Source organism: Sus scrofa, chromosome 5 (genome assembly GCF_054392235.1).
Source record: "Sus scrofa isolate SSC_HxYL_T2T_F1_AM1 chromosome 5, Sscrofa_HxYL_maternal_Yorkshire_Landrace_v2.0, whole genome shotgun sequence".
Lineage (NCBI taxonomy): Eukaryota > Metazoa > Chordata > Mammalia > Artiodactyla > Suidae > Sus > Sus scrofa.
This window is the reverse complement of record NC_139387.1, coordinates 99,835,440-99,863,379: the sequence shown is the minus strand read 5'-3', so window position 1 is coordinate 99,863,379 and position 27,940 is coordinate 99,835,440. Positions and strand designations below refer to the sequence as shown.

General features: G+C 38.4%; 2 long non-coding RNA genes across 5 annotated transcripts in view; one reads left to right on the top strand and one right to left on the bottom strand.

Moving 5' to 3' along the window:
* The window catches only part of LOC146403586 (uncharacterized), a 403,397-nt gene that overhangs the window by 291,812 nt on the left and 83,645 nt on the right, over nucleotides 1-27,940 (bottom strand). For all 3 annotated transcript variants that reach the window (XR_014804494.1, XR_014804493.1, XR_014804491.1), the window contains exon 2: nucleotides 18,187-18,294. This is a non-coding gene — a long non-coding RNA (uncharacterized LOC146403586). The remainder of the gene's footprint in view (nucleotides 1-18,186; nucleotides 18,295-27,940) is intronic.
* Nucleotides 45-27,249, top strand: LOC110260799 (uncharacterized). Of its 2 annotated transcripts, none has more exons than XR_002344262.2 (3): nucleotides 45-140; nucleotides 22,177-22,305; nucleotides 23,432-27,249. It is a non-coding gene; the product is annotated as an uncharacterized LOC110260799 (long non-coding RNA). The 2 variants fall into 2 exon arrangements; XR_002344263.2 differs by having other exon boundaries at nucleotides 56-205.

Below are 27,940 nucleotides of genomic sequence, written 5' to 3'. Positions count from 1 at the left end.
TTAATGGAAGTTGTTGAATTAGATAATATTTAAGCAGGGTCAGCACTCTATGTTTGCACAAAATGACAAATTTTGAAGTTACTCATTTTGATGTGCCATAAATAGTGTAGAAGTGGACCACTATGAGAGTGACAATTAAGGTACTGTGCCCAGACTAATTATGTCCCTTGGTCTGTCATCACTGTCATTGGTGGGCAGAGAACAGGTATTCAGTTTCTTTCATATATTCCTTTGGTCTTAAACTCTAGTTATCTAGAAATTTTATTAGCATAGACTCTTAACTGCAGACTGTATTAAATCTGAAAAATCTGATTGAGTCAACTTTTTGAGTAGTGGAGTAAGGATTGTTTTTCCAATGGTTTTAATCTATGAATCTGGATTTTGCATGTACTATCATTAGAACTGTCATAGGATTAAAAATATACATATCTTTTTCTTCTAACAATATTGCAGAGGGTGATGGGTGACGGTGATTTTGAAACTTGCCCAAAGTCATAGAGCTGCTAAGTGTAAGGCCCAGCTTTGGCCTCTAAGCCTATGATGTTGACACTTTCTGAAGCCTTCTATGACTGCATCATGGAAGGTTTCACTCTTTTTCTCCGTATTCCCATGGTATTTTATTCTTACTGCTAGGACAGCATTTCTGGTATTACATTGAGTTTTGCATACTAAGCTCCTAGTTTGATGCCTGAGACATAGTACTTACTCAAAAAATAGTTTGTCAATTGATTATTTGAAAAAAAAAAGTATACAGACACATGCGTATCTACCTACTCCCAGGGGGCTATAAGCTTCTTAAAGAATGAAGTGAATTGCGTATGTTGTTATCTCTAGGTCTTCCAGCAGCATCTGTCGCTTGATTGATTCTCAACAAATATTGGTTAAATTGAATTAGATTCTTACCCAATGTAGTTCAGGGTTGTTTGCCTCTCATCATACTTATCACATTCTTTCTTTTACTTCTATGTCCTTTCTACTAGTTCTCCTTTTCCTTCCTCTTCTTCTCTATCTTCCTTTTCCTTTTTCTACTTGTTGACTTTTAATGATTTATATAATTTCTTTCCCATGGCTCTTCTATTTCCTTGTTATCCCAAGGGTCTGGTGAAAATGTCTGTAGACAAATCTCATGGTAGCAAGTTATAAAGTTGCTGTGAGGTGAGATAAGCTAAGCTTTAATGCCAAACTCACCCATTTTACATATGTTATGTATAGTGTTACTTAGGCAGCAAGGGGGTATAATGGCTTACAAACTTGATCTCAAGGGATGAGGACCAAGGTTGACTTCTAAATGCCTTTTGATGTTTGATTCCTGGCGGAGAAAGCAAAATTCACAGGAAGCATTCAAAACACCATATGCTGTTTATTAGTGACTCAACATTAATGTCCATGACTAAGGTACAAACATTCCAAAGTCCAGGTCAACTTTAGACTCATTTTGTATGAATAAGCCTCATGGACTGTTCTGGCTATTTTTTTAACTAATGAGATTGTATTTGATTATGCCTAAAAGCCCAATTATTGTTTTATTGGGAATAAAGGAGACTGAAATGTTTATGAAGAGTTCTGCCCCATCATTAAGCAACTGAATATAGTGCCACGGCATAACTCTTAAGCTTGCAGTAAATTTGAAACTATAAAAATTGCATAGTGCAACATTCCTCTCAGTTTGTCTAGGCTCTTCTTCAGTACTTAAAACCAGAATTTTTCTTTCTCTCTCTCATGGGCTCAGTCAGTTCGCCTGGAGGCATTAATTTACCGTTTTCCAAATTATAAATCTACATGGAGTTCTGTCTCACTTATCTTTAGCTTATCTGTTCTTTTTCCCCATTCTCTTCTTCCTTGGACTGCTCTGCCAAGTATGCAAAAACGTTCTATTCATCTCAGCAGACTCTCTTATTACTAGGTCCCAGCTTCTGCTTCTCTCTCCTTAAACATTCAGCTCCGTTTCATAGCTGTATCAATTTAGTAGCTGTCTAAAACTCTATGCTAGAGGAATCTTCCTGGGAAGAAAAAGCATATAGGCTGCACAGTAATTCCAAAAATAATAAGCATCATAATTTTACATAATTTTTTATTGCAATGGCTTATATATTATATAAGATCACTAACTGGAATCGACTTTCAGTTCTTCCTGTCTTCTCTAATTCATCACATACAATAGAGCTAGAGTGATTACCTCACTCACTCGCTGGATTCTAATAGTGGACTTACTACAACATGGGAAGACTTTGGATTCGATTATTCATTAAATATACATCAAGATTCTAACTACTTACTAGATGAGATCTATGTAATTAATGACTGACTTAAGTCACAAACTCCCTTACCCATTTTCAAATCTTTTGGAAACATTTAACAGAAATTTCTTTGTATAAAAGTGAAGAATGATTTGGAAGGGACCTCAGGAATAATTTAGTCTTAGCTCTTTGCTTTACTGATAAGAGCCTGAGTGGAAAAAAATTTATATAAAGTTATCTAGCGGCTGAGGAGCAGAGGCTATAGTTGTTCTCAATGTTTGTTGTGAATTAGAGTCGTCTATAAAGCTTAAAAAATGCTCTGGAGTCCCACCCCAGAGAATTTGATTTAGTTCACTCGAGGTGGGCCTGGACATTGACATTTAAAAGATCTTTGTGTGTGAATTGAATTCTAATGGGCAGTAGCCTAAGGGTTCAGAGTTTAGGACTGGAAGGCAGAAAGATCTAACTTATCCTATCTAAGCCTCATTTCACGCATCTTTAAATTGGGATACTCTGATATCTACCTGAAAGCTTTAGAGTGGTAGTTGAACCACTTAATGCACTGCAGGGCTAATCACAGGGGCTAACACACTGGCTTTGCAATTGTTTACAGTTATAAGACCCAGTGCCTAGATCTCTCAACTCTTAGGCTAGTGCATTTTTATGTTGCTTCCACAATTCTTTCTGATCCTTTCCTTTCTAACCCAATGGTCCTCTGCTTCCTTCTCTCCTTGTGAATTCCTTGACTTCATTTCCTGTGATTTGGGAACTGTAGAACCAAAAATGGGACAGGACTTTTCTTGTGCACAGTGTAGGCCCACTTTAGTTTTCTACAGATGCTGGTCAGAATCTTGTACTCAGGCCTACTTCTTCTAGTTCCCAGCACTCGGAGATATTCTTGCATGCTTTCACATGGCTAATTCCACTTCTGGTGATGATATCTTACAAGTCTTTTTGCATGCCCCTTTGCTCTCCTTCTTAGACTAGACTAGGTTCTTATCCTATGTGTTCTTGTCACTCTGGAATATGCTCTATTACTATGCAGTACCCTCTGGAGTGATATAATACTATCATTTATATTGTTGCTGATTTGATTGTCTCTCTCTCTCTCATAAAATATGTTCTAGGACAGGGCCGGTGTAGATTCTGCTCACCACTGGGTTCTTGAAGACTAGTACAATGATGATCACATAGGAGATACACAGCCAATATTTGAAAAACGTGAAAAGAAGTTGTAAAATGCTAGGAATTGTGTTTTATCTTTTTTTATTTTTATTGGTAGCAATCAGCTGGAAAAAAAAAAATGAGTGGAAGCTCTTGAACAACCAGCCTTTGGACCCACAAACAGAGAAGTCCCCATTATTATAGAAATGTTTGACTAAAATGTGCCATAGGGATAGGGAACTGGTGTACAGGAGATGTACAGAGTAAAACAGACTTTAATTTTGTTTTTACTATTATAATAGCTGGCTCTAGTCTGTGTCACTAAGGAATATTTAGAATTTGTCTTTTGCTGTGCATTTCTAAGGGAATCAGAAACAACAGGTAGAAAAGTGATTAGGTAAAGAGTTGTTATTCTTAACTTACTAACATAAATGAAGTCCAAATGCTGTAGAGTTAAGTCATGTAACTTGAAAAGGGATTTTGAAATTAGTCTTTTGTTTCTGGAGAAACAGAAGTATTTGCCATTTACCAATCTCAAATTCTAATTCATAAGGGGCAAATGAACAGATAACACTCTGTTTTCCTTTATTAAAACTTTGAGAAGGAAATTGAAATATGATGAATTTGAAAATAAAATAGACCCAGAGAAAAAGTGAAAATGGATAAAAATATTTTAATGAATTATAAGGGAAATTATTACAGTAATAATCTCACTGGGATTAAAAGAAAAGTTCTTATATATTAATAAAAAGTTATATTAGAACACCTTGAAGTGATGAAATGTCTGTGGTATAGTCTCATTAAGGTGGAGCCGGAAATCTCTGTGTATATGCCTTTTCTGTTTTCAAAAATATTTGTGTTTTATTTATCTTTGTTTATTTATCTTTAGGCTACTGTTGTGAACTAAGAGTAAACTTTATTTTTTAACACTTGATGTGTACTGAATTTTCTTTTGACCTAGTGAAGAAATGGAGGGGAAAATGTGCTTAATTTTGTTGGCAAAATATTTTTGCTATGAAAATATGCATATACTAGAAGCTAGAGAAGAGTTGGAGCTTTGAGTTCTATTTCTTACTCTACCAGGATTTCACTAGGTTTAGACTTAACTTTCATCTCCCTTGACTGCTTTTAAGATGTGCAAAATTACTTTGAAGACATTCGATGAAAATAAGACTCCCTAGAAGATACATCTAAAAGTAGAAGACCATGATATTTAACAACTTAGTAACCCAGCATTGGATAATATTAACCAATTGGGACAGGCTAGGTTATGTTGCAGTAAAAAGCAACCCTCAAATATCACTCACTTAAAACAAAGGTTTATAGCTATACACTCAGAGTTGACTGTGGTCTTTGTTCCTGCATTGTTGTCCTTTCTTGGTGACTCAGCCTCTCCTCTGAAACACTGCCATTTATTGTGGGAGAGGCACTAGAGCTTGTGACAATATGCTAGGTGTCTCTTAAAGCTTCTGATTAGAAATGACATTCATAACATCCGTTCACTGGCCAAAGAAAAGCCACATGGCCACACTTGAGTTCATCAGGATGATGAAGTAACATTCTAATAGTAATTGAAAGGAGTATGGAAATAAATATTTGTTAATAGTCCTCAGACCTCAGGTACCCATGAAAGTCATCCGCTCTCAATTCCGAATCTACTATCAAATGTAATTATTAAAATATATTTATTAGCCTTTGTTCTGCGTTAACCTGGAAGGCCTAGATTTACAGAAGTGTTTATTTTATAAGGCTTGCTTGCTCAACCAGCATGTGGTGCTTTGCCAGACCCTGTCTCCAGGGCAGTGATTACCCCTCTTGATGGTGCGTGCAATCCTAGAAGTATGGACAGAGTAGGACTGTCAACCAGAAAATCCAGGCAAGAAATGAGCCAGCAGAATTGGTGGATGGATATCCTAAGCCAGCTTAGTCGTGATGAAGAGATGAATTCAATTGGTGGAAGAGAATTGGACATTTTATAAATAAAGACTCAAATTGACTGGATGTAATTTCTAATTATGAAAAGCCACAAAAATCTCAGACAGGAAAAGAGAAGTCAGATTTATTAAAGACTGCCCTAAATGGGAGTTTACTATTTCTCTTCAAAACTGACATTGTCCCTCCCAATTCACCGGTCCTCATGCCACTGTACATCCTTCCCCCTCCCCGCTCATTCTTCAGCAGTTTGCAACCAGTAATCCTGCTTCTATTTTTAGGGTTTTAAATCCTGGCTTCAAAGGTACTCAGGCAGTAGACTGAGAAGACTGTAGGAGTGTGGAGGATTAGCCTCAGGCGGCTGTGTGACAAAGCCGTCTCTTCACTCCACATGAAGTGAAGGAGGCTGAGACGTATAATTCATTTCACATACATTTCTCTTCTCGACCCTCTGTGACTATAAAGGGCGGATCGCTAAGTCCTTCTTCCCCACTCCCACCCTCCCATCCCCAACGCCTGCATTCTATCAGTTGTTTTGATTTCTGCCCTTGGTAAGTAGAGAGCCACTACTGAGCGCTAGTGATCCTGACATGGTCCACTCCAAGCACTTGCATTGCTGGAACTTTGCTTATGCTGCATCATAACCCAGCCTCACCCGGTGATGCATCAGCCATACAGCACTGTACCCACACCTAGTGGATGAGGGAGTAATTTGCACATCCTTTAGTACCTTGGGAAACATCCTCAATTTCTTGACACAGCACAGAGAAATGACTCAGAAGAGACACTTTTACTTTATCAGCATACTTCAAAGACCTAACTATAGTTCTCTGGCTTTCTGCTTTGAGTGTCCAAATGCAAGACACTGTGCCTTGACTGACTGAAAGGCAAGCCCTATCTTGGGTGCAGAATTTGCTGTTTATCTGATTTAAATTCATATCAATCCTCTGCTGGGATTTCTTCTCTTCCTGGGCACTGATTTGGCAAGGAGGACAGCGGGGCTTCAATATGCCCTGTCTAAGGGGACTCTGGATTATGTACCTAGACTGAGTAATATTGAATCCTTCCATATTTAATTTCTTTAAAGGAGCAAATTAACCAGTATACCAACCTTTTTTGACCCTAAAATTTAATCAGGGGAACAGAGTGGAACACATTTTCTTGGTCTCAGCTAGTGATGGCAGAAAAGATAAATTAATTAGTAAACAAATAATCTAAAATTAAGATAATCATGAAAACAAGCAGTCAAACTGTTTAATATGGATAACATGGCTTATTTGTAATTGAGAGGAACTTAAAGCTTAAATACTCTAAACCTTAATTGGTCAATCACACACTTTTCACAGTGTGATAAAGGTATGTTTAGCCATCTTCATCTCTTACTAGCTTATAAATTCACAAGGGTACAAATTTTATTAGTGTTTTTATACTAAGTATTATCATTGTGTCATCCTTAATAAATGTTTGATGAGGAAACATTTCCTCCAAAAATACTCTTCTAGGGAAGACACACAGTACTGAATATACTCTTAGTCTTAGTCTTCAGCTTATATCCCATGTGAAAATGCATATTTTAAAGACACCTAATTAGGACTTCCATTCTATCAGTTACATCACTAAAGTTCAGACATCATGACCATAAGGTTCTCTCTCCCTCCATATACATTTTTTTCAGGAAAAAATCCTATCTACATTGAAAGTTAAGTCTAAAATAAAAATATGATCATAGTAAAATCCTACACAAAATTTTAGTATGATTAGAAATATTCCTATACTCTGACAAATAGCCTGCTCATTGAAATGACATATGACAATAAAAACAGCTAACACTTATGGAATGCTTCTGATGAATTAGGTACGATTCCATATTTTAACTTATTAATCTTCATAACATTTTTATTATATAGTTACTACAATATCCTTCTTTACAAACTAAAGCAAAGTCTGGTTACTTTGACTACGGTCACGGCTGGTGATTGGCAGTTCAGAAATTAAAAGCCAGCAGGGTGAATTCTTATATGCTAACATTGTTCTACCTCTTCATTACCACATTCTAGAACAATCAAATAAACAGATAAATCTTTGACACTCATTAAACGTCAGTCACTTTTGATTTCCCTCATTAACATTTGAATTTAGATTTTTTTTTTAATGTCTTTTTGCCAGATTCTTTTTTTTTTTTTTTCTTTTTTATGGCTACAAATGGAAGTTCCCTGGCCAGGGACTGAATGTGAGCTGCAGCTGAAATCTACGCCACCACAGCTGTAGCAAGACTGAATTCTTAATCCACTGCACTGTGTTGGGAATCAAAGCCACACTATCACAGAGACAATCCTGGATCCTTAACCCACTGTGCCACAGTGGGAAATCCCGAATTTAGATTGTTGAGGATTAAGATTCTGAAATGTTAAGTTTGCGCTTAAAACAAGAATGTATAAAATACAAGTTATCTTTTTGCCTTTCTGAGGCAGAGCTCAGTGTAAGTGACATTGGGTAATTTTTTTGTGGACATGGAGGGCCTCGAACATCATTTTACTGTGAAAATGTCTTTGCAGACCACCAACATGGCAAGGAAAATTCCTGATATATAGGTAGAGACATTCGAAGTTGATGATATCCAGTTCAAAATGATTCCTTGAGGGTTCCTATTGTGGTGCAATGGAAACAAATCCGACTAGTATCCATGAGGATGTGGGCTCCTACCCTGGCCTCGCTTGGTGGTTGGGGATCTGGCATCGCCACAAGCCGAGGTGTAGGTCACAGACTTGACTCAGATCCTGCACGGCTATGGCTGTGGTGTAGGCCAGCAGCTGCAGCTCAAATTTGACCCCTAGCCTGGGAACTTCCATATGCCTCGAAGGTGGTCCTAAAAAGCAAAACAATAAAAATAATTAAAAAAAAAAAATGACTCCTTGGTTTGTATCTTGACTTTACTAGTAATTCCAGTGCAAGTTTCCTCAATTTTTTGAGCGCAAGGGCTCAATTTTCATGACTGAAATATTTTAGGGCATATTACATATGATAGACAATAACTGAGCTTTCAAATTATCTGTACATTAAAAGACACAAAAGCACATAATATATGCAATTTCTAGAAAAGTTAAATATTAATTTATGGAGATCAAAATGATTATGGAGTCAAAAAACTGATTTTATGGGGACTCCAGAGAGAAAGCTAGAAGAACTAGGGTACTGTGATCAAGGTTAGGTGATTTCAATGCAGGCATAGGCTAGGCTGCTGCTGATTTCCAGAGTGGCCACTGGAGAATGTGGTTAGGTTACAGAAAAATCACTGAAAAGAAACAGGGATGGACTGAGGTCTTGTGGGGTCTGGAGGTTACACCATTGAGGGATGATCCTCTTTAAAAAACAGAAAACAAATTACAAATACAAATGGCAAAGTGGATCCTAAGGTCTTGGACAGGACATATGCAAATGACAGGTGACCCCGAAGCTTCAACTTTATTAGTTCAATATAAATACACCCCTGGAGATCAAGAGCTTGGAAATGAGGCCCTGAGGATGTCAGAGTCATCTGTGATGACTCCAGGCCTTGAAGTAGAAAGGCCGCCTGAGAGCCATGTGCCAAAGCCTTCTGTGAACGAGCAGGAATGAGGGAATGTGAGATCTCTAGACGGAAAGAACAAGGAGGGGAAAGAGGACAGTAAGAGCTAATGTTTATTTTTTGCTTAGTATGCGTCAGAGACCACGCTAAACACTTTATTTAATCTTCATAATCTATAATGTGAAGATGCTTTTATTGTACATATCAGAAACAAGTAAGGAATGAGTTTTGTAACCAGTCCACGGCTACACAGGTAGGAAAATGATGAGCCTTCTGGGTTCTCTCCTTAACAACCCTGCACATCGACCATAATAACAACTGAATGGACAAGCCAAGAAGAATACTGACTCTGAAGGAAGGGGACTAAACTTTTGTAGATTGCAATGGCAAGCAAGAGGAAAGTTATCTTAAAATAGGTCAGAGTAAAAGTAAGAGTAATTTCCTTAGTCTACTCTGATGTTCACACCCCTTCACAGCACAGATCATAACTTATTTGTCTGTCTATTCATTCATTCATTCATTTTGGCATTGCACAAAGTTGTTTTTTACCTGCTTTGTTTTGGGAGTGAAAAGCTAAAGAGTCACCTTAGATGTCTTTGGATGGGTTAGTAATTTCTGAGGCACTGGAAAATCTCATTTTCCCAAGACAGAAATGTAGAGAGAAGTAGATTTTCCCTAGAATGTAAATATTGTATCTACAATCAATAAAGATAGGCAGGCAGGTCTATTGTTGGGGAAGTGGATAATGATTTTCTGCCTTCTGTGTTTTGAGGGGATCCTGAGATGGGGAGATTATTTTGCATCATCCAAGTGGGCCATAAATGCTATCACAGGTATTTTTCTAAGAGGGATCCAGAGGGAGATTTCTCTCTTTCTCTTTCTCCGCTCCCCGCCACACGCGTGCACACACACACACACACACACACACACACACACACACACGAGGAAGAGACAATATGACCCCAGAAGCAGATGTTGGAGTAAAACAGCCACAAGCTAAAATATTGGCAGCCACCAGAAGCTGGAAAAAACGAGACATGGATTCTCCCTTAGAGATTCTGTGATTTCTGTGCAATGAAATTGGCTTCAGACTTCTGGCCTCCAGAACTGTGAGAAAATAAGGTTCTTTTGTTTTCAGCCACCAAGTTTGTGGTAATTGGTTATAGCATCCGCGGGAAATTAATACATCCTTTCTATGAGAGTCATTCTGTCAGGTATCCACAGTGGCCGGTTTAGAGACCTGGATCTGTGAGGGTTTGTCTTATCTATCATTCTAATAGAACTACTTGTCAATAGCCTTAACTGTCCAGTTCATAGGGCTACTTGTCCAAAGTTGTCCTGTGGGGCCACAACAAAAAAAAGCGTGAGTAGAAGTAAAATCAATCAGACCCCTTGCTGTGACTGCTTGGCTTTGGAAACTGGGCCAGGCCGTCTTGACTGTAACTGTGTGATCGTGGGAACATTACCTAATCCTTCTACGCTTCTTCAGATCACACAAACAACTGAGGAGGATATGGAACCAATTCGGCTTTTTCCTGCTATACGATGCTGGTTTTCTAGTGCCCTTTTTGTCAATACAACAGGTGAAAGCTTATGTTGGTTAATCGGAACTAAAAGGTACACGATGTATTTGCACTTCAAGTTTATAGAGACCTTCCTAAGTGTTCCATTTGTAATTCTAATTTTGGCTCAAGTGGTGAAAACAATTTCCTCAAAAAGATTATTTACATGTTGGGGGTTGAATAGTACTATGATTTTTTTGCTTAGTGCCTTGCCCTGCTTTTCATTTTCCATTACTAAGGAAATATAGATGCTCTGTTTCTTTCTTAAATTTCTCCGTTAGTCAAAGAAGTGTGTTCAAATAACTCCCTTCGCTAACAATTAACATCAACTGTGACTCAGCATCATCCAAGTGGGCCATAAATGCTATCACAGGTATTTTTCTAAGAGGGATCCAGAGGGAGACTTCTCTCTTTCTCTTTCTCTGCCCCCTCCCCCACCACACACACACACACACACACACACACACACACACACACACACACACACACGAGGAAGAGACACTGGCTTCCTGTTTTAACTTGTCCTCTCTGTCCCTCAACCAAATACTCTTTCTGGAGGTCACTTAGTGTCCTTTTAATTATTTCTGTTCCCATTAATGCTATGGAGTAGAAACATACTGATCTGTCTAGTGGGCATTTTGGTTTATGTACATTTGGGAATATATTTGGATAAAATAAGATACTGGCTGAGACTCAAGGTAAACATTTTGCTGATGCTGGAACCTCAGAACCAAAAAAGTTTATACTCCCTGGTTTCCCTAGGGAGTGGGGATTCAGAAAACCACAGAAAATAGCTATTCTTAGAAACTTCGCTGCCAGGCAAATGCCATAGGGTGAGGTGAGGGCCCAGAGAAGCTAGTTTCTCCTCCCATCGTTAAAGGGTGAGCTTGTTCTGACTGGAACTGCTTGGTCAGGTTTTAGAATCCTCAAGGCTGACTGAGAGGGTGAAGGGGAGGTTGGGCAAGGAGGAAAATGACCGGAATGACTCTGGGAATTCAATCCCAGAAGAGCTGCCTGGTTTAGGTCTCCTCTGGAACACAGTTGGCTTCCTGGAAGCTGTCTCTGCATCTGATGCTTGGTTCTTCTTCTTGTGTACCCTTTTCTACCAGGAAATACAGAGACCAGCTGAAGACTCTATTTGTCCTGGAGTTTCTGCCTGAAACAGTCTCTGCTGGTTGGGGATTAATGACAGTTCTTTATCTCAGTTAACTCAGGAGCTGGGATAAAAGCTGAAGTGTTACAATTTAATGAAATATGTATGAATATATTACTGAAAATATTAAGGAAGTATGGTGTAATTCTCAGTAAGTACAAAGACAAGTTTCCTTTAGAGCCCAGGGTGATTCAATGGTCATTTTCATTGTCTTTGGCCTGTCTCAGAGGCATTTACATACAGATTTATGTTCTGATGAGGAAAAACTATAATTTATTAGGCTGCTATATTTGCTATTTGATGGGTCACACTAAAAGTCTCATGTTCATACATGTCATGAGGAAAGGGGATGAAGGCAAAAATCGTGATTTTTTTTTTTTTTTTTTGTCTTTTTGCCTTTTCTAGGGCTGCTCCCGTGGCATATGGAGGTTCCCAGGCTAGAGGTCTAATCGGAGCTGTAGCCGCCAGCCTACACCAGAGCCACAGCAACCTGGGATCTGAGCCGCGTCTGCGACCTACACCACAGCTCATGGCAACACAGGATCCTCAACCCACTGAGCAAGGCCAGGGACCGAACCCGCAATCTCATGGTTCCTAGTCAGATTCGTTAACCACTGTGCCACAACGGGAACTCCGTGATTGTTAAATGTACTATTTCTGACAACCTAGAGTGGAACAAAAAGGTCTAGTACCTAAGTTCAAATCTCCATTGGAATGGAATTGCTATTAAAGGGCAACAGATTGCTTGAGAATGGACAATGACTTCCCAGGCAGAGGAGTAAGTTGTAGATAGTGAATTGCCTACCACTGAAAAACTTCTCCAACATATTAGGTGTAGATAGGTTAGCATTTCATACCCAATATGCAGCTTCACACACACACACACACACACACACACACACAGCAAATACACATTACCACATTACCCTTAGCCATTTATTTTTGAATTACCACATCCCAAATCCAGTATCTGATGCTTTAGAAATGTTTAGATTACACCATAAAATAATCTCACTTGATATATATTTAAAATGTTTCTTTTAGGGAGTTCCCGTCAGGGCGCAGTGGTTAACGAATCAGACTAGGAACCATGAGGTTGCGGGTTCGGTCCCTGCCCTTGCTCGGTGGGTTAATGATCTGGCATTGCCACGAGCTGTGGTGTAGGTTGCAGATGCGGCTCGGATCCAGCGTTGCTGTGGCTCTGGCGTAGGCCGGTGGCTGCAGCTCCGATTCAACCCCTAGCCTGGGAACCTCCATATGCCGCAGGAGCGGCCCAAGAAATAGCAAAAAAAAAAAGACAAAAAAAAAAGTTTCTTTTAATGTACTCTACTGTTTGGAGTTTTCCTTGATTCCTTTCCAAAGTGGACAAGTTTTCAAAGGCCTTGGTGTATAGCTGCAGTGGATGGGAACATGCCTAAGTGTTTTTAGATAAAAAGGGATTGGACTGGGAGGATGAAAAGGAAGAGAGATCATTAAAGAAGCTACCTAGTTAGCCATGGAAGGTCAAAAAATTTGGTCCAGAAAAAATAAGTTAAAAGCCAAGCTGAGTGGAACCTTATAGCAAAAGGAACCATAACCATGCATCTCAAGGTCAGTAACACAAGTGGGAAGAAGACAAGGAATGGCTGAATGGATTTGTTTTAAATAATGAGTATAATTTGGAGTTCCCATCATAGCGCAGTGGAAACGAATCTGAGACTAGGAACCATGAGGTTGTGGGTTTGATTCCTGGCCTTGCTCAGTGGGCTAAGGATCTGGTGTTGCCATGACCTGTGGCATAGGTCACAGACGCGGCTCAGATCCCGAATTGCTGGGCTGTGGCGTAGGCTGGAAGCTGTAGCTCCAATTGGACCCCTAGCCTGGGAACTTCCATATGCCACGGGTATGGCCCTAAAAAGAAGAAAAATAAAAATAAATAAATAAATAAATAAATAATGAGTATAATTAAATAGTAATGGTAGAATGGATAAGGATGGAAAAATGAATGAGATAATATATTATATGTATCAATGTGCTGCCGGGAGGCATTATGGAATATTTAATGTTGTGTGTGAGCTTTCTGGGATAGAATACTAAAAGCATGTGGTATTACAACAAGTCAGAAGTACAAATGAAGGGGAATTAAAAGGAATCATTGTGTCCATCAGTTTCTCTTTGAAGTACAGAAACTATGATCAGGTTTATGACAGGAGAGGGCATCTCTGCTAACTGCACCAGTCTTGTGACTCTGCGACGTCACATATTAGATGGGGAAATCTAAAATAAAAAGAGTAGCATCACTAGACACACACTCTCCTTTCCAGAGAATTCCTGAAACAAGGTGGCACAAACTGCTCAGTAGAAGTGAAAGATGGGAAGATGGGGCCCTTGGTTGGTGACATTTTTTTTTTTTTTTTTATATAGAGGGGAAATTCTTAAGTGGTTGCACATAGATAACCTTCAGGATGTGAAGTGATTTATGGGAGCTACATATATATCTACTAGTAGCCAGGGCCTGGGGAAATACTACTGTCAAATTCATCTCAAGCCACCCACAATTACCTGAAGCCCTTTCCTGCTTAATATCAGGAAGGAGTTACCTAGGGCCCCTGACGATCCATAATCCCTAATCCGGGTCCTGAGAGACTCCCTGAGACAGGGAAACAGGAATTCTGCTAATTTCAAATCTGATAGTTTTAATAGACAAAGGGAGATGCATATAAGTAGAAGCCTGAGAAAAGCTAAAGACTGGCAGGACAGATGCAGAGCTAGGAATACGCTTGACCTCTTTCCCCACCCATATGGCCTGGCTGCTGTTTTAATCACTACTTGACTTGACTAAATGGTAGAAAGCAATTACGGTAAGTGCTCGATGTAATCACTTTGCATCCACACACAGACCCCCGGGGCTTTTCTTACGTATTTCATCACGCAAAGTATCCACAGTTCCCTGCCTTGCAGAAATATATGTTTCCTGCAAGGATATGTAGATGGTTTTATAGCTCAGTTTCTGGATGGTTAAATTCACTTCTGTTGCTCCATATTTCTTCCGTTGGCTTTTAAAAACGGGGATGGCCAGCTCAAGTTTTTCATGCTATAGGAAGTTTGTTTTGTCCATTTGGGAAATCAGGACTACATCTTTATGGACTACAAGTTATGGGGAACTCATTTGCTCCAACTCTCATTCTTATGGTCTCATTTCAGTGATTGTAAAAAATCATCATCATCATCCAGACTTTTACTGTGCTGATGTTCAGTGGCTGCACTTTTGCCCAGCTCCAGACTGTGCAAATTCACACAACTGCCCTAAAGGACAGAATAACTGATGACTCAGTATAAACCTATCGCCACTCCTAGAAAATTTAATCATTCACGAATGCATTCCTTATTCAAATTTAGTAGCATTTTATAGGGAGGAGATCAGCTTATTATCTGAGAAAAGATTCATGCCACATTTTGTTTAAAAATCTGTTTCATTATTTTACGGTCACACTTCAGTAGGCCAGGCTATATAATAGTTTCTTCTTGGCTCTTGAAATGACTTCTTTGCTTCTGCTTTATAGAAAATTCAGAATGAATTATTCACAGATCCCTGGGAGTATTATGAAAAAAATGGTCCTATTCTTGAGTAAAGCTGGTGTCACCTTCTTAGTCACACCTGCAGGAAGAGCATATGCTCATTCTTTTCCCAGAAATGCTTTTCTCAACCTACTCTTCTCAAAGATTCATCCAGTCAAAATTTCTCATTCTTGGGTTTCAACTGACGTATCCGGAGGAGTTCCCTCTCTCCTTCTCATACCCAGTACTAAGTCACATGATCCTATTTTATTCTATAGAGTTCTGGGTTATTCCTCCCCATCTCGTTTACCATTCGGTATTGTAATCATCTGATTACTTATTTGCACTTTATTTATAAGTTACAGGAGAAGAGTTTCCATTTAATCTTTATCCTCCAAACTAATGCTTAAAAATAAATATAAGTGGTCTAAGGAAATCTGGAACAAGTAATAGGTATCATTAAAAAATTACTATATGCCAGTTACTGTTTTAGATGTTTCACATTAATTGAGTCATTTCAACCTTATAGTTAACTCCATCATTTTACAGATGGGGGAAACTAAAGCACTATGAAATTTTCTAATGTGTCTAAAGTCTCCTAGCTAGTAAATGCATAGAGCAAGATCAGGCTGTCAAAGGAAAGGGCACAGAGTAGAAAAAAAGCAGCAGGTGTGCATTACATATTCAATAGAACACAAACGGATTATTCAAATTATCTTAATTAAGACTTGGAGATCCTGAAAGGTATGTCTATATGAAATGCTCATAATACATTCTACTGCAAAAACTAAAGATTTGAATTGGTATTTGGAATTTTATGCATTATCACACTTACATATTAAGTTCTTCATATTTCCCCATGCAAATAAAGCCAATCAACCAAACTATTTTCTTCCCAGTTCAGCCTTAAATCAGCAATTATAAAAACCTTTAAATGTTAGAATATGTTATTTTTTGAGAAGTGATATGACATGTCCTAGATTTTAAAAGTAGATGCTGGAAAGAACTAAATGAATTTTTGAAGAAAAAATCCACAAATAGTACATAAACATTAAGAAAGACGAGAAAGGGGCACAGACATCTGATGAGAATCAGATCTGTACTACTGCCACCTAGTGACTTGAGTCAACTATCTGCCCCCCACAGTCCCTACCCCCGCCCGCCCCCCGCCCCCACCGCAACACACACTCAGAGAAACATATTCATTAGAATAAACGTTTGCTGTGGCTTTTTTCCCTCTAAATATCGTAGTAACAAATTGTTCCTGTAGTATTTTAAGGCTACCCACCCATATATATATATATTTTTAATAATAATAAATAAGACAGATGGGTAGAATTGGGATAGAGAAAAGGGGAAAAAACAGAAGAAATCAATAGAAGACAGACACACCAGAACAGTCTGTAAATGAGATGGAGAGAAGTAAAGAGCAGATCAAAAGCAGTGGAAATTAAAAATGATGCATAATAAAAGAAAATAGAAAATTGATACAAAGATAAGACAGCATGAAGAAAAACATTTAAACAAGAAATTGAAGACAATAAACTTTGAACTATTTGTGAACTAGTGAAACCACCAAACATAAAAGGACAGAGGTAAAACACTGGTAGAGATAAAGAATCGCAATTTTAAAAAGCAGATGAACTAAGAGATCAGTCTTGGAATAGTGGGGTCAAGTGTTTTTTAATAATAAAATCAGAGTGCTATATTATTTTATGTAGGATAATCAAGGGAAAATAAGGTTGGAATTTTTTTTATATTTAATATAATTGGGAATATCCAGTATCCTAGATGTGCAACTCATTTCTCTCTTCTCATTTTTTTCCTCCTATGTAATACCAATGGTCTTTTTCAATATTTCTTTGTTTCTTCATTAAAACAGTTTGAATTATCTCTGCTGCCTTGAGATGCTTTTGGCTTTGTACCTGGAATTGTGTGGATGTAGTGTGTCCCAAACTGAATATTTGTTTAGAAATTTTCAGTATTACAGCATTCTTTGTGACCATATTGAGAAGCAACACGTAGGGATGTATATTAAGGTTATTACTGATATACAGGTATCCTCATAGTTCAAACTAGAGTTCCAAGATATAAAACAATAATAAAAGTAGAAACAGCAATAACAACACCTAACATGTATCTTATTTCATGTTTCTTTAAGTTGAATATGGTTTACTTACAATATTACATTAGTTTCAGATATATAACACAATGATTCGAATATTTTTAGATTATACGCCATATAAAGTTATTACAAAATATTGGCTATATTCCCTATGTTGTGCATTATATCCTTGTAACTTATTCACTTTATACCTAGTAGTCCGTACTCTTAATCTTCTTTACTCGTTTTGTCTCCCCCTTCTTTCCTCTCCTCGCTGGTAACCACCAGTTTACTTTCTGTATCTGTGAGTTGGTTTCTGTTTAGTTATACTCATTCATTTGTTTTATTTTATAGGTTCCATATATAAGTGAAAACATATAATATTTGTCTTTTTCTGACTTATTACACCAGGCGTAATACCCTTCAGATCTATCCCTCTTCTGGCAAATGGCAAAATTTCATTTTCTATGGCTGAGTAATATTCCAATATATACAACATCTTTATCCATTTCTTTTTTTTTAAAAGCACTTCAACATACAGGATCATCTTTTGTTGTCTAAACAGTGGTTTTTGGAAACTAGGGTTGGTGTTATCAACCCATTTGATAGATATGGCGTTTGAGCTCTGGTACGTGTATGAACTTCCTCAAGGCTGTTAGTGAATACCTTGCTATCTGACTCCAATTCTGGCAAACATCTTTTCACCAGCAATCTTCCTATTCTCTTTGAGAGAAGGAAGGGCTACTTTTCCAAAGTTTAGCAATGGGAGTGAAAAGTTTGAAGACAGCATGGACAAAGCTTGGAAGTTGATACTACCTCCCTTCTTAATGGGAATTCCTTCAGAGAGGGACTGTTTGCTTTTCCCTAAGTGACTTCACACATTTAAACATTTTCTGGTCAGGTTGTAAAGTAATGTGTTGAGAAGTCCTTACCTTAAAGGCTTTCCAAATTCTTCTATGGCTTCTTCGTCCATTTCCAGATTCCATTATGTATTGCCATGCAGAGAGCATTACTTCCTTTGCTGATATACATGAATGCACCTATAAATTTTTGAAAAATTAAGAACTTCAATCCTTTTAAATGCTTCATCTGTTCAAAACACTTCACTAAGTCTTTGATGGGTATATAAAGATAGGCAGGATACTACCCTTGCTCTCAAGAAGCTTTCCATTTATAAGTATCATCAAGATTGGATTTGCACTTTGGAAAGACATCCAAGACATCATTTATCTATTCAATAAATAATTATCTAGTGTGAACTATGGGTCAGACACTATCTTGCTCTTGTAGGGTTTATACTTAGGAGGAATGTACCATGAATATTACTTTTGCTTTTATACTATGGCCATTGCCCATAATTGGCTATGGGTAATTCCAACTACTTATTAGATTTAACTTTCTTCTATTTAAGATAAAAGCACTCTTATAGAAAGCAGCCCCTTTGATTGGTGTACATCTCTGTAACTTCTACATCTGAAATCTGGGACATTTACTTTCGGTTTTCAAAAAGCAGTATAGCTTGGCTTCTAACAATATGTTTTTAACCTAAACTGGAAAAAACTGACCTAGTTCATCAGATTTACCTAAGATGGAAGGAAACAGTGATATAAATTGTAGGAAAAATGTCTTGACAGTTCAACTTGATTTTCATGGACTCAATGGCTTTTAGAGCTGCAATATTTAGTCCACTGTTCAAAATCTATAGATCAGAAAATTGTTGGGTAGATGGAAGATATGGGGAGAGGCAAAGACACAAATTAGGAGGACTTTTCAGCAATCCAGGCAAGAGTAATTAACGGCTCACTCTAGAGGGCAGCTGTGATATTAACGAAGGAGATAAAAACAAGAGAGATTATGGAGGTAAAATCCGCAGTAATAAGAATTGGTTATGAGAAACAAAAAAGAAGACATGAGATTACTCTGAGTTTTTTTGAGCCAGGTGCCATTACCAGAAATTTGGCCACAGAATGAAAAGTTACTTGAAATTATAGGTAGATAGGAATAGCATTGCTGTAGGACTCTTCAACATCTTCAAAATAATAAAAATAAACCAAGAGGATTTCCTGAATGACTCTAAGCAGGGGTTGGGATTACAGGGCCAGGGACTCTGTTCTCTGCCCATCTGAGGCCCATAGACAAATGCTGATATGAGCTTTGGGGGGTTTTGGCTGAAGAGGAAGGAGATGCTGGTGAAAGTGCACTTGAAAAAGAGAAATGGAGGATGTGATGGGGTTTTTTATTCAGTCTTGTTCCTGGGCTAAGTCAGTTATTGAGAGGGTCAACTAAAGTCATAAATAAACAGAAGTAGGAAGAGGAGAGATAAAAACAAAAAAATATTCATTACAGCAGAAATATGGATTCAGTACATGTGAGACTGGCCCTGGGGACTCTCAGAATATTTGGGTGAGTAGAAGGAGATCTTTTGAGAGATGGAGGTTTTTCATTAGTGGATGGGGACAGGAACTAGGAAATGTAAATTATTATTACTATTATAGCTTTTTTCTTTTTCTTTTCAACTGCGCCTGCAGCCTGTAGAAGTTCCTGGGCTAAGGATGGAATCTGTGCCATAGCAGCGACCCAAGATGCAGCACTGACAATGCTGGGCCCTTTACCTGCTGTGGCAAAGAGGAACTCCTCTTATTATTAATAAGTAGATGAGGCCTGGAGATATCTGAGTTATAGATAACAAGAGCCTCTTAAACTATTTCAATATACAATGTATCAGAATAGAGATATAAAAAAATGGATTCCCTGACTGATTGGATTGAGATATAACTTTATCTAAAGAAATAGGTTAATGAAAAAAGAGACTGACCATCATGGAAGCCTGGAAAGGGGTACAATAACTTCCAATTGTGCTTATAACATGAGAAAGTGTGCTAAATATTTTATACAATTATTTTATTAATACCTATAACAGTCCTCAAAGGTAGATAAGGATATTTCCTTTTTTTTCTTTTCAAACTCCAATCTCTTATTCCTAAGGACTGTGCAAGGAAGAAGAAGTCTAAGTCAACATATTTCAAGTATTGTGGCCCCATATTAAAATCATCCCTATTATGAAGAAGGATATATTAGCATACTTGGGCCTGGATACACTAAACAATGAATCATGACTATACCCTCTTGTTCTGATTCTGTGGTCATCTAGCAACTTTCTGAATGTAATTTGACTTCTCATGTCAGTCTCTTAGCCGTTGACTTGCTGATACAACTCTTTCATGTACTTATGGTGTTTGTATCTGTCTTTGAAAATCATTTGGTGTATGAAGATGGTAAAGAAGGGAGCTGATTCCTCCTGGGAGCACAAACTCATGTGTAGTCTGTTTAAAAAATCAGGGAATACGGAGTTCCTGTTGTGGCTCAGCAGTTAATGACTCTGACCAGCATCCATGAGGACACAGGTTTGATCCCTGTGCTTGGTCAGTGGGTTAAGGATCTGGCACTGTCGTAAGCTGTGGTATACATCACAGACGCAGCTCAGATCCTGTGTTGCTGTGGCTGTGGCGTAGGCTGGCAGCTGCAGTTCTGATTTGACCCCTAGACTGGGAACCTCCATACGCTGTGGGTGCAGCCCTAAAAAGCAAAAAAAAAAAAAAAAAAAAAAAAAAAAAAATCAGGGAATACACTGCAGACCAAGGAAATGTCACTCCATGAAGACTTTGGGAAGTGAACTAAATGACATTTTTATTCAGTCATTCATTTGTCCATTCATTTGCTTTGTTATTCTGAATGACTACTATGTGAATCACTGGAGATACAGTGCAAATGACAGGACAGATATCTTTCTTGTCCTCAAGATCTAGTAGCTAGTAGGAAGCACAAACATTGAACAAATCATTGTACAGTTAAGACAAGTAAAACATTTACAATTGTGTGCCTTATGAATAATTTCAGGGAATAATGAAGGTGTGTAATAAGTGAGCATACCTGATGAGGGGAGTTAGAATTTCCTTACTAAAACTTCTCTGAATTGCATTTTGAATTGTGTTCTTAGATGTCACTAGATTTTTGGAGATGTCGTTTTTAATTGGTGGTAGAGTCAGTTAAAAATGACCGGCATGTGGTCTAAAATATGTTGCTGGAAGATGAAAGAGATAACTAGAAAATACTCTTGATTGGGAGTTACAGTTGTGGTGCAGTAACCACAACTGACTAGTATCTGACTAGTAACCATAAGGATGCAAGTTCAATTCCTGTCCTTGCTCAGTGGACTAAGGATCCAGCATTTCCAAGAGCTGTGGTGTAGGTTGCAGATGTGGCTTGGATCCCACATTGCTGTGACTGTGGCTGTGGCCAGCAGCTATAGCTCTGATTAGACCCCTAGCCTGGGAACTTCAATATACTGTGGGTACAGCCCTAAAAAAAAAAAAAAAAAAAAAAGTGTTGATTGGTAAAATGGTATGAGTGGATGAAAGCAGGTACCAAGAGGAAAAGACAACCCTTGGATACATATCTTAGAGGGTAGGAAGAAATTGAGCAATTGAGGAAAATAAAAGAGAAAAGTAAACAGAAAGGAAGTCGTGTAAGCAATAAGCATAGTTCCATATCAATAATCAAGGGTTGGGTAAGATTTAAAAGAGGCAGGAAAAAATGTCAGAATCAAAAGCTGTGGCAAACTATTGCCCTTGGAATGGATTTGCAATGAGATTCTGCTGTGTAGCATTGGGAACTATGTCTGGTCACTTATGATGGAGCATGATAATGTGAGAAAATAGAATGTATACATGTATGTGTAACTGGGTCACCATGCTGTACAGTAGAAAAAAAATAGTATTGGAGAAATAACGAAAAATTCTAAAAAAATTTAAAAAAATTTTTAAAAAAGCTATGGACAAATGAAATAGATTGAGGGTAGGAACTAAAGGTTATAGCAGAGACTGTTAATGAGCTATACAATATCATTCTGTCATTTTTTATAGATGAATGGATTCCTGATTCTTACTTGGAATTGTTCAGTTAAGGGATTATATATTCTGATCCTTTTTGCTTCTCGGTGTGATCATTTGACTAGATCTGACCAATGAAAGAAATTGTCAATGGAGCCTCTGGTAAGTATTCTTAAAGGAGAGGTAGCAGTACTTTCTTATCCTCTTGATTTACCTATTCGCTTGGGATGTTGGTATGATACTTAGAGAGACAGCAATCATGTTGAGCCCTAGAAGCTGGAGGCCCTCTCATAGGCGGCCACATTTTAGGTGTTACAGGGAGCATGAAGAGGTCCTACGTCTCCTCCCTATTTTCCCCATTCTAAGTGAAGGAGATAGTTTTGGATAGAAGAAAGGATAGAATCTTTGAGATGTAAGTAACGGTACAATACTGTGGAAGATAATGACAGCTATTCCTCCCATCTTCCTGACCAAATAATGGTAACACTTTCTGTCTTCTTTGATTTCAGGAAAGCTAATAAATATCATTTAAAAATAGATTTATTCTTTTTTTTCTTTTTATTTCCCCAATACATTATTTTTTTCCCTACTGTACAGCATGGTGACCCAGTTACACATACATGTATACATTCTTTTTCCTCACATTATCATGCTCCATCATAAGTGATGAGACATAGTTCCCCATGCTACACAGCAGGATCCCATTGCCAATCCATTCCAAAGGCAACAGTCTGCATGTATTAATCTCAAGCTTCCGATCCATCCCACTCTCTCTCCCCTACCGGCAACCACAGTCTAATTCTTGTTCTGAAGTTTATTATTAAGTTTTTGAAAGTTAGGTTTCCACTTTTCTCATCTCATTTCTCCATAGTGTGTCTAGCAGAGGCCATATCAGATGGCATAAACTCATGTGTATTCCAAATGACCATGACTTCTGAGCCATAGTTGAACAGACCACATACAGACACTGACCCAAGTTGGTGCAATCTTAGTGACTCTTTCAGGTTCTGGGAACTGGGATTCAGAGATTCCTGTTACCTGAATGAGTGAACTTGGGAGGTGTAGGACAACTGTTCTGTACACATAGACAAGCAAAGACAACAGACCTGGAGACAGAAAATGATAAAGCAGCCATGCCGAAGAAAGACCACATGTTCCTTGCAATAAAGGCCGGGGGCGGGGGTGGGGAGGAGACAGAGAGAGAGAGACAGATTGAGAGAGGAGGAGAGAGGGAGAGAGAATGATGAGAATGGGAAACTGGCAAAGTAACTGCTTTGCTTTTTGACAGCTTTTGTGATCTGGCTTCTTCAGGCCCTGAGAGCTTCCTGCACTTCCAGACGCCCGCTCTCAAGATATGTTGAAGAGTCTCCAACTTGCTCAACAAAAAAGATCTTTATCCAGGATAATTATCCCCTACCATTCCACAGAGATATTCCAAGGGAAAACAATAAGCCTACTTAACCCAATCTCAGAGTGCTCTGATTTTTGTTTTATAACATTTGATAGGGGTCCAGAGGAATGTTTAGAAGATTCTAGGAGAGACAGAGAGATGGAGGACTATGCAAATAGTTGACACTTGACCATGTGCCTGGGGCTAAAATTAGAGGTGATGATGGAAGTGGTGAGAATGGACAAGATGATCAATTCCTAATTTTTCCAAGCGCAAACTCCCAAATAATCAAAGCATTGTAAAAAGAAAAAACAAGATAGGTACATTCCTAACTTTCAAATAATTATACTCCAGGCAGAGAGAAGTAAAATACACATATGAACACTTAGGTTAAAACACAGGGCAATTACAGAAGAGCTAAGGGAGTGTTGTAGATTATACGCATTATAAGATTCAAAGGAGATAGCTATTTAGTCCTGGCCTATTGTTTTCAGGTATTAAGGAGGTCAGTTTTGATTTGGGCTGGGGAGGACAAGCTGGCATTCATCATGGAAAGTGCAGCCGACCTGAGGTCAGCTTTTCCATTGAGTAGTTATGTGATCATGAGCATTCACTTCACATTTCCACCTGCACTGCAGTTTCCTCCTGTATAAAATGAAGGCTTTGTATTGAATTCATTAATTCTTTCAGAACATCCATTTTAAGTGTCTGCTATAATGCACAGAGCCAGGAATATTAAGTAAATAAAAGACCCAGTCCTTATTCTCAGGGAATTTACAGCTTAGGAGGGGAGATTTAAGTGCAAATAAACAACAGTATTCTAAAAAGATAATCACTATGATGTAGCTATGAACAGAGAACTGTGGGAGGTGCCTCAGCTGCCTATAGGTAAAGAAACACTCCACTGAAACTGTAATTGGAAAACAGGAGTTGCTAGATGAATCAGGTTATGATGAAGCCTTCCAGAGTGGGGAAAATACCTATATCTTCGGTAATGTCTCTGGTGGCATTATTATTTTATATTTTTTTATCTCTGCCCTGTTTGGAAAAATAGGAAGGAAGTGAACAAATGTAGGGTGGGAGTATGGGTATGAGTTTATTAGAGAAGATGGAAGGAAGTTAACTTCTTGGACTTCTTCAAACTCCTAAGATGTACTCAAAGTGAATTCCATGAAGAAGAACACACAAGAATACACAAGAAACTGGTAATTAAAACTGTTGCCACCTCTAAATTTCTGTCAGGCACAGAGTCTGAGATGCTGCAAAAATACTATAGCAGTGGACATTTATGACTCCCATCCAGAAGCAGTATGCGTGGTGTTTAAGAACTTTAGCTTTGAAGACAGATCACTCAGGTTCATTTCTCAATATCCCCACTTATTAGATGTAAGATTCTAAAAAAAGTTCTACTCTTTGGGGCCTTAGTTTTTTCACCTGTAAAATGAAAATAATAACAATAGCTACTTCCTGTTGTGAGAATTAAATGGGTGAAATACATCAAGTGCTGAGAACCAGGCCAGCACATCAAAGCATCAAAGTGTTAGCTATTACTACCTATTATTCCATAGTGTCCATCCCTTAGGATGAGGTGAGGCATCAGAGATCTGCCTCCTTGGTGAGTAACCTGATGATATTTCCCTGTGTATTGCCTTCAATGAGGACAGCTTAAGATGCATTTATTTTGTCATGATGCAAAGCGTATTAAATAAAGCCCTATTCTAGGCACTGTGGATCATATAAAAGGAAAAATAAGCCATGTAGTGCAATATTTCTACAACCAGACAGTGCATGTTAAATATCAAATGAATGCTTAGGTGTGCAGAGGAGGCAGATGCTACTTCTGCCTAGAATATCCAGGGAATATTTCCTGGGTAGCACTGGAAATGACTGATGACAGACACCACGACATGGATGGAAGTTAGGATTTGCCTCAGCTGGTCTGTGCACTCCTTTTGAATTCACAAGCCTTTCTTCCTTCCCCTCTGTGCTTCTGGAGCAAAGTCTGAGCCAACCGACCCAGGATATTGGAGGAGAGTCAAGGCTGGGAAGGTACCGTGGACTGTGTTAGCAATCAACAGAAAAGATATTTTTACACAAAAGCGGTTTCCCAAGCTTCCATGAAAAGAAACAAAAGGCTTTTCTAAAATGAATCTTGGTTAGAAACCGTTCTTCTTGTTCTATGACTTTTATGTCACTGGGATAAGTCAGCACTTAGAAACAGTTATTTTCCTGTCGACATGCCTGCATAGAAATAGTTCTCCTTAGAATGACATAATAGCATTAACGTTCAATGCCATGCAGGCTCCCCCTCCAATGGCAGTGACTTGCAAAAGCAATAAAGATATCTCCAGTGGGTCTCGCTCTCTCTTGATTATACTGCAGGCACAACCTGTGTGGGGAAACAATCTCCTGGATCGTACTGAAGGTTCGCACAGATGGAACATTAGTGGGAGGAGCTGCCAGCTACTTCCCTGCCAACTTGTTAGTGCTGGAGACATTACCCTCTGTTTTGCCAGTTTAATAGAGGATCAGTCGTAAAGATTCTCTGTAGGCTCAGCAACATAATTATTATCTATGGTCTCTGCATTAACTGTGAGGAAACATCATGGTCTGGATCTGCCTAATTTCAAATGCCAAACTGTGCCCACATTCAGCCCACAACCGAACCTGGAAACTCAATACACCCTTAGTATTGCTACCGCTGTCATCATGGCGGGTGTTAAGTATACCTTTGCCTAAGTCAAGATGTTTAACCCTTTCTCTACTGCTTCTGCATGTAAGGGTTGCTTCCTCTGTTTCTCAGACATTGCCGACACCAGTGTCCTTGCAATTTCTAAATTATTAAAAAGGTAAAAATCTACGTCACACTCAGTTTTGATACTTGGTCCAGAAGTGCCAAGCCCTTGCAAATTTGGAAAACAAACTCCTTAACAGATGGGCCACATAAAGTTTACAACATGTGCAGTGTGGGAGGTAGTGTTTCTGGGCAAGAAATAAGAGGACTGGAAATTTGGGAGCTCAGAGTTTTTGAATTTGCTCTTGTTTTTGCTTGTAGGCAGATCACATAAGCTTATAGTTTTCATTTTTCTCACATGACCTGATGTCTTAACCTTTTAAGTGAGTAATGAAAATCAAGCAATTTTTTTCCTAATATGACATAGCATCAAAATGTTTATTGCTACTACTAGGATTATGTGCAGCTAGTTTCAAATATTAATAAAATGTGGCTACAGGATCTGGAAAAATCCACCATGAAATTTTAGTTCTAAGATGTACTTCTCTATCATTGAGGACAGGTATATAACTGGTGAGTTAGTGTCACTGGGGAAAAGAATGTTGCCAGCCTTAGATAAATCATTGGCAATTGTCTGGCTTATGATTTCTAAGGCTGAATTTCCAACATGCCTCTTAAGCAGCCTCTGGAAACCTAAGAGATGGTAGAAGATTTTTAGAACCAAGTTATTATAATATGAATTTAATAATACTCTAAAAACAGAGATTCTCAAATATGGATGATCGTCAGTTTTGTTCAGGGGACCTATTCAAAAATATAAATGTCTAAGACCACCGTACTCTTGGTGATTGGGAATTTTTTGGAGCAGAGCTAAGAAATCTTTATTTTGAAAAAATTCCTAAATAATTCTAATGGCCACTCATACTTCAACTCTGTCACAATTCATAAAAGCACATGAATCAATAAAAATTTTTTGACTAAATTGAGGTTGACTGAAATTACCAAGGTAAGAGAGAAATACAGGAGCTGACATTTACGAGGACAGAGGGTTGGCTTAGGAGAGGTGGAAAAGAGAGACAGGGATGTCACAAAGAGGAATCCATGGCTCAGCTAGAGAGGAGGTAAAAAGAAAGTCATTGAGAGTAACAGACCTGAAAGTGAAGGCAAAAAGAGAAATTTATCAGTGTAAGCAGAGAAGGATCTCTTCAGAGTTTAAATGTATTTGCCACCTCTTATAGAACTTCTTACATCTTGCTTCTATTTGTGCAATGTCTTCTCTCTCTCTCTCTCTCTTTTTTTTTTTTTTTTTTTTTGCTTTTTAGGGCCGCACCCATGGCATATGGAGATTCCCAGGCTAGGGGTCGAATCAGAGCTACAGCTGCTGGCCTACACCACAGCCACAGCAACGCAGGATCTGAGCCGTGTCTGCAACCTACACCACAGCTCACAGCAATGCTGGATCCTTAACCCACTGAGCAGGGCCAGGGATGAACCCACATCCTCATAGTTCCTAGTCGGATTTGCTCTGCTGCACCACAAAGGGAACTCCAGTGTCTTCTCTTTCTAATCTATTTTGTAATCTGAATTTAGAGTGCTCTTTTAAGAATTCAAATTTGAATAATGATCCTGCCCTGTTTAAAGCACCTCAGCAGCACTCCATTTCTTTCAGGGTT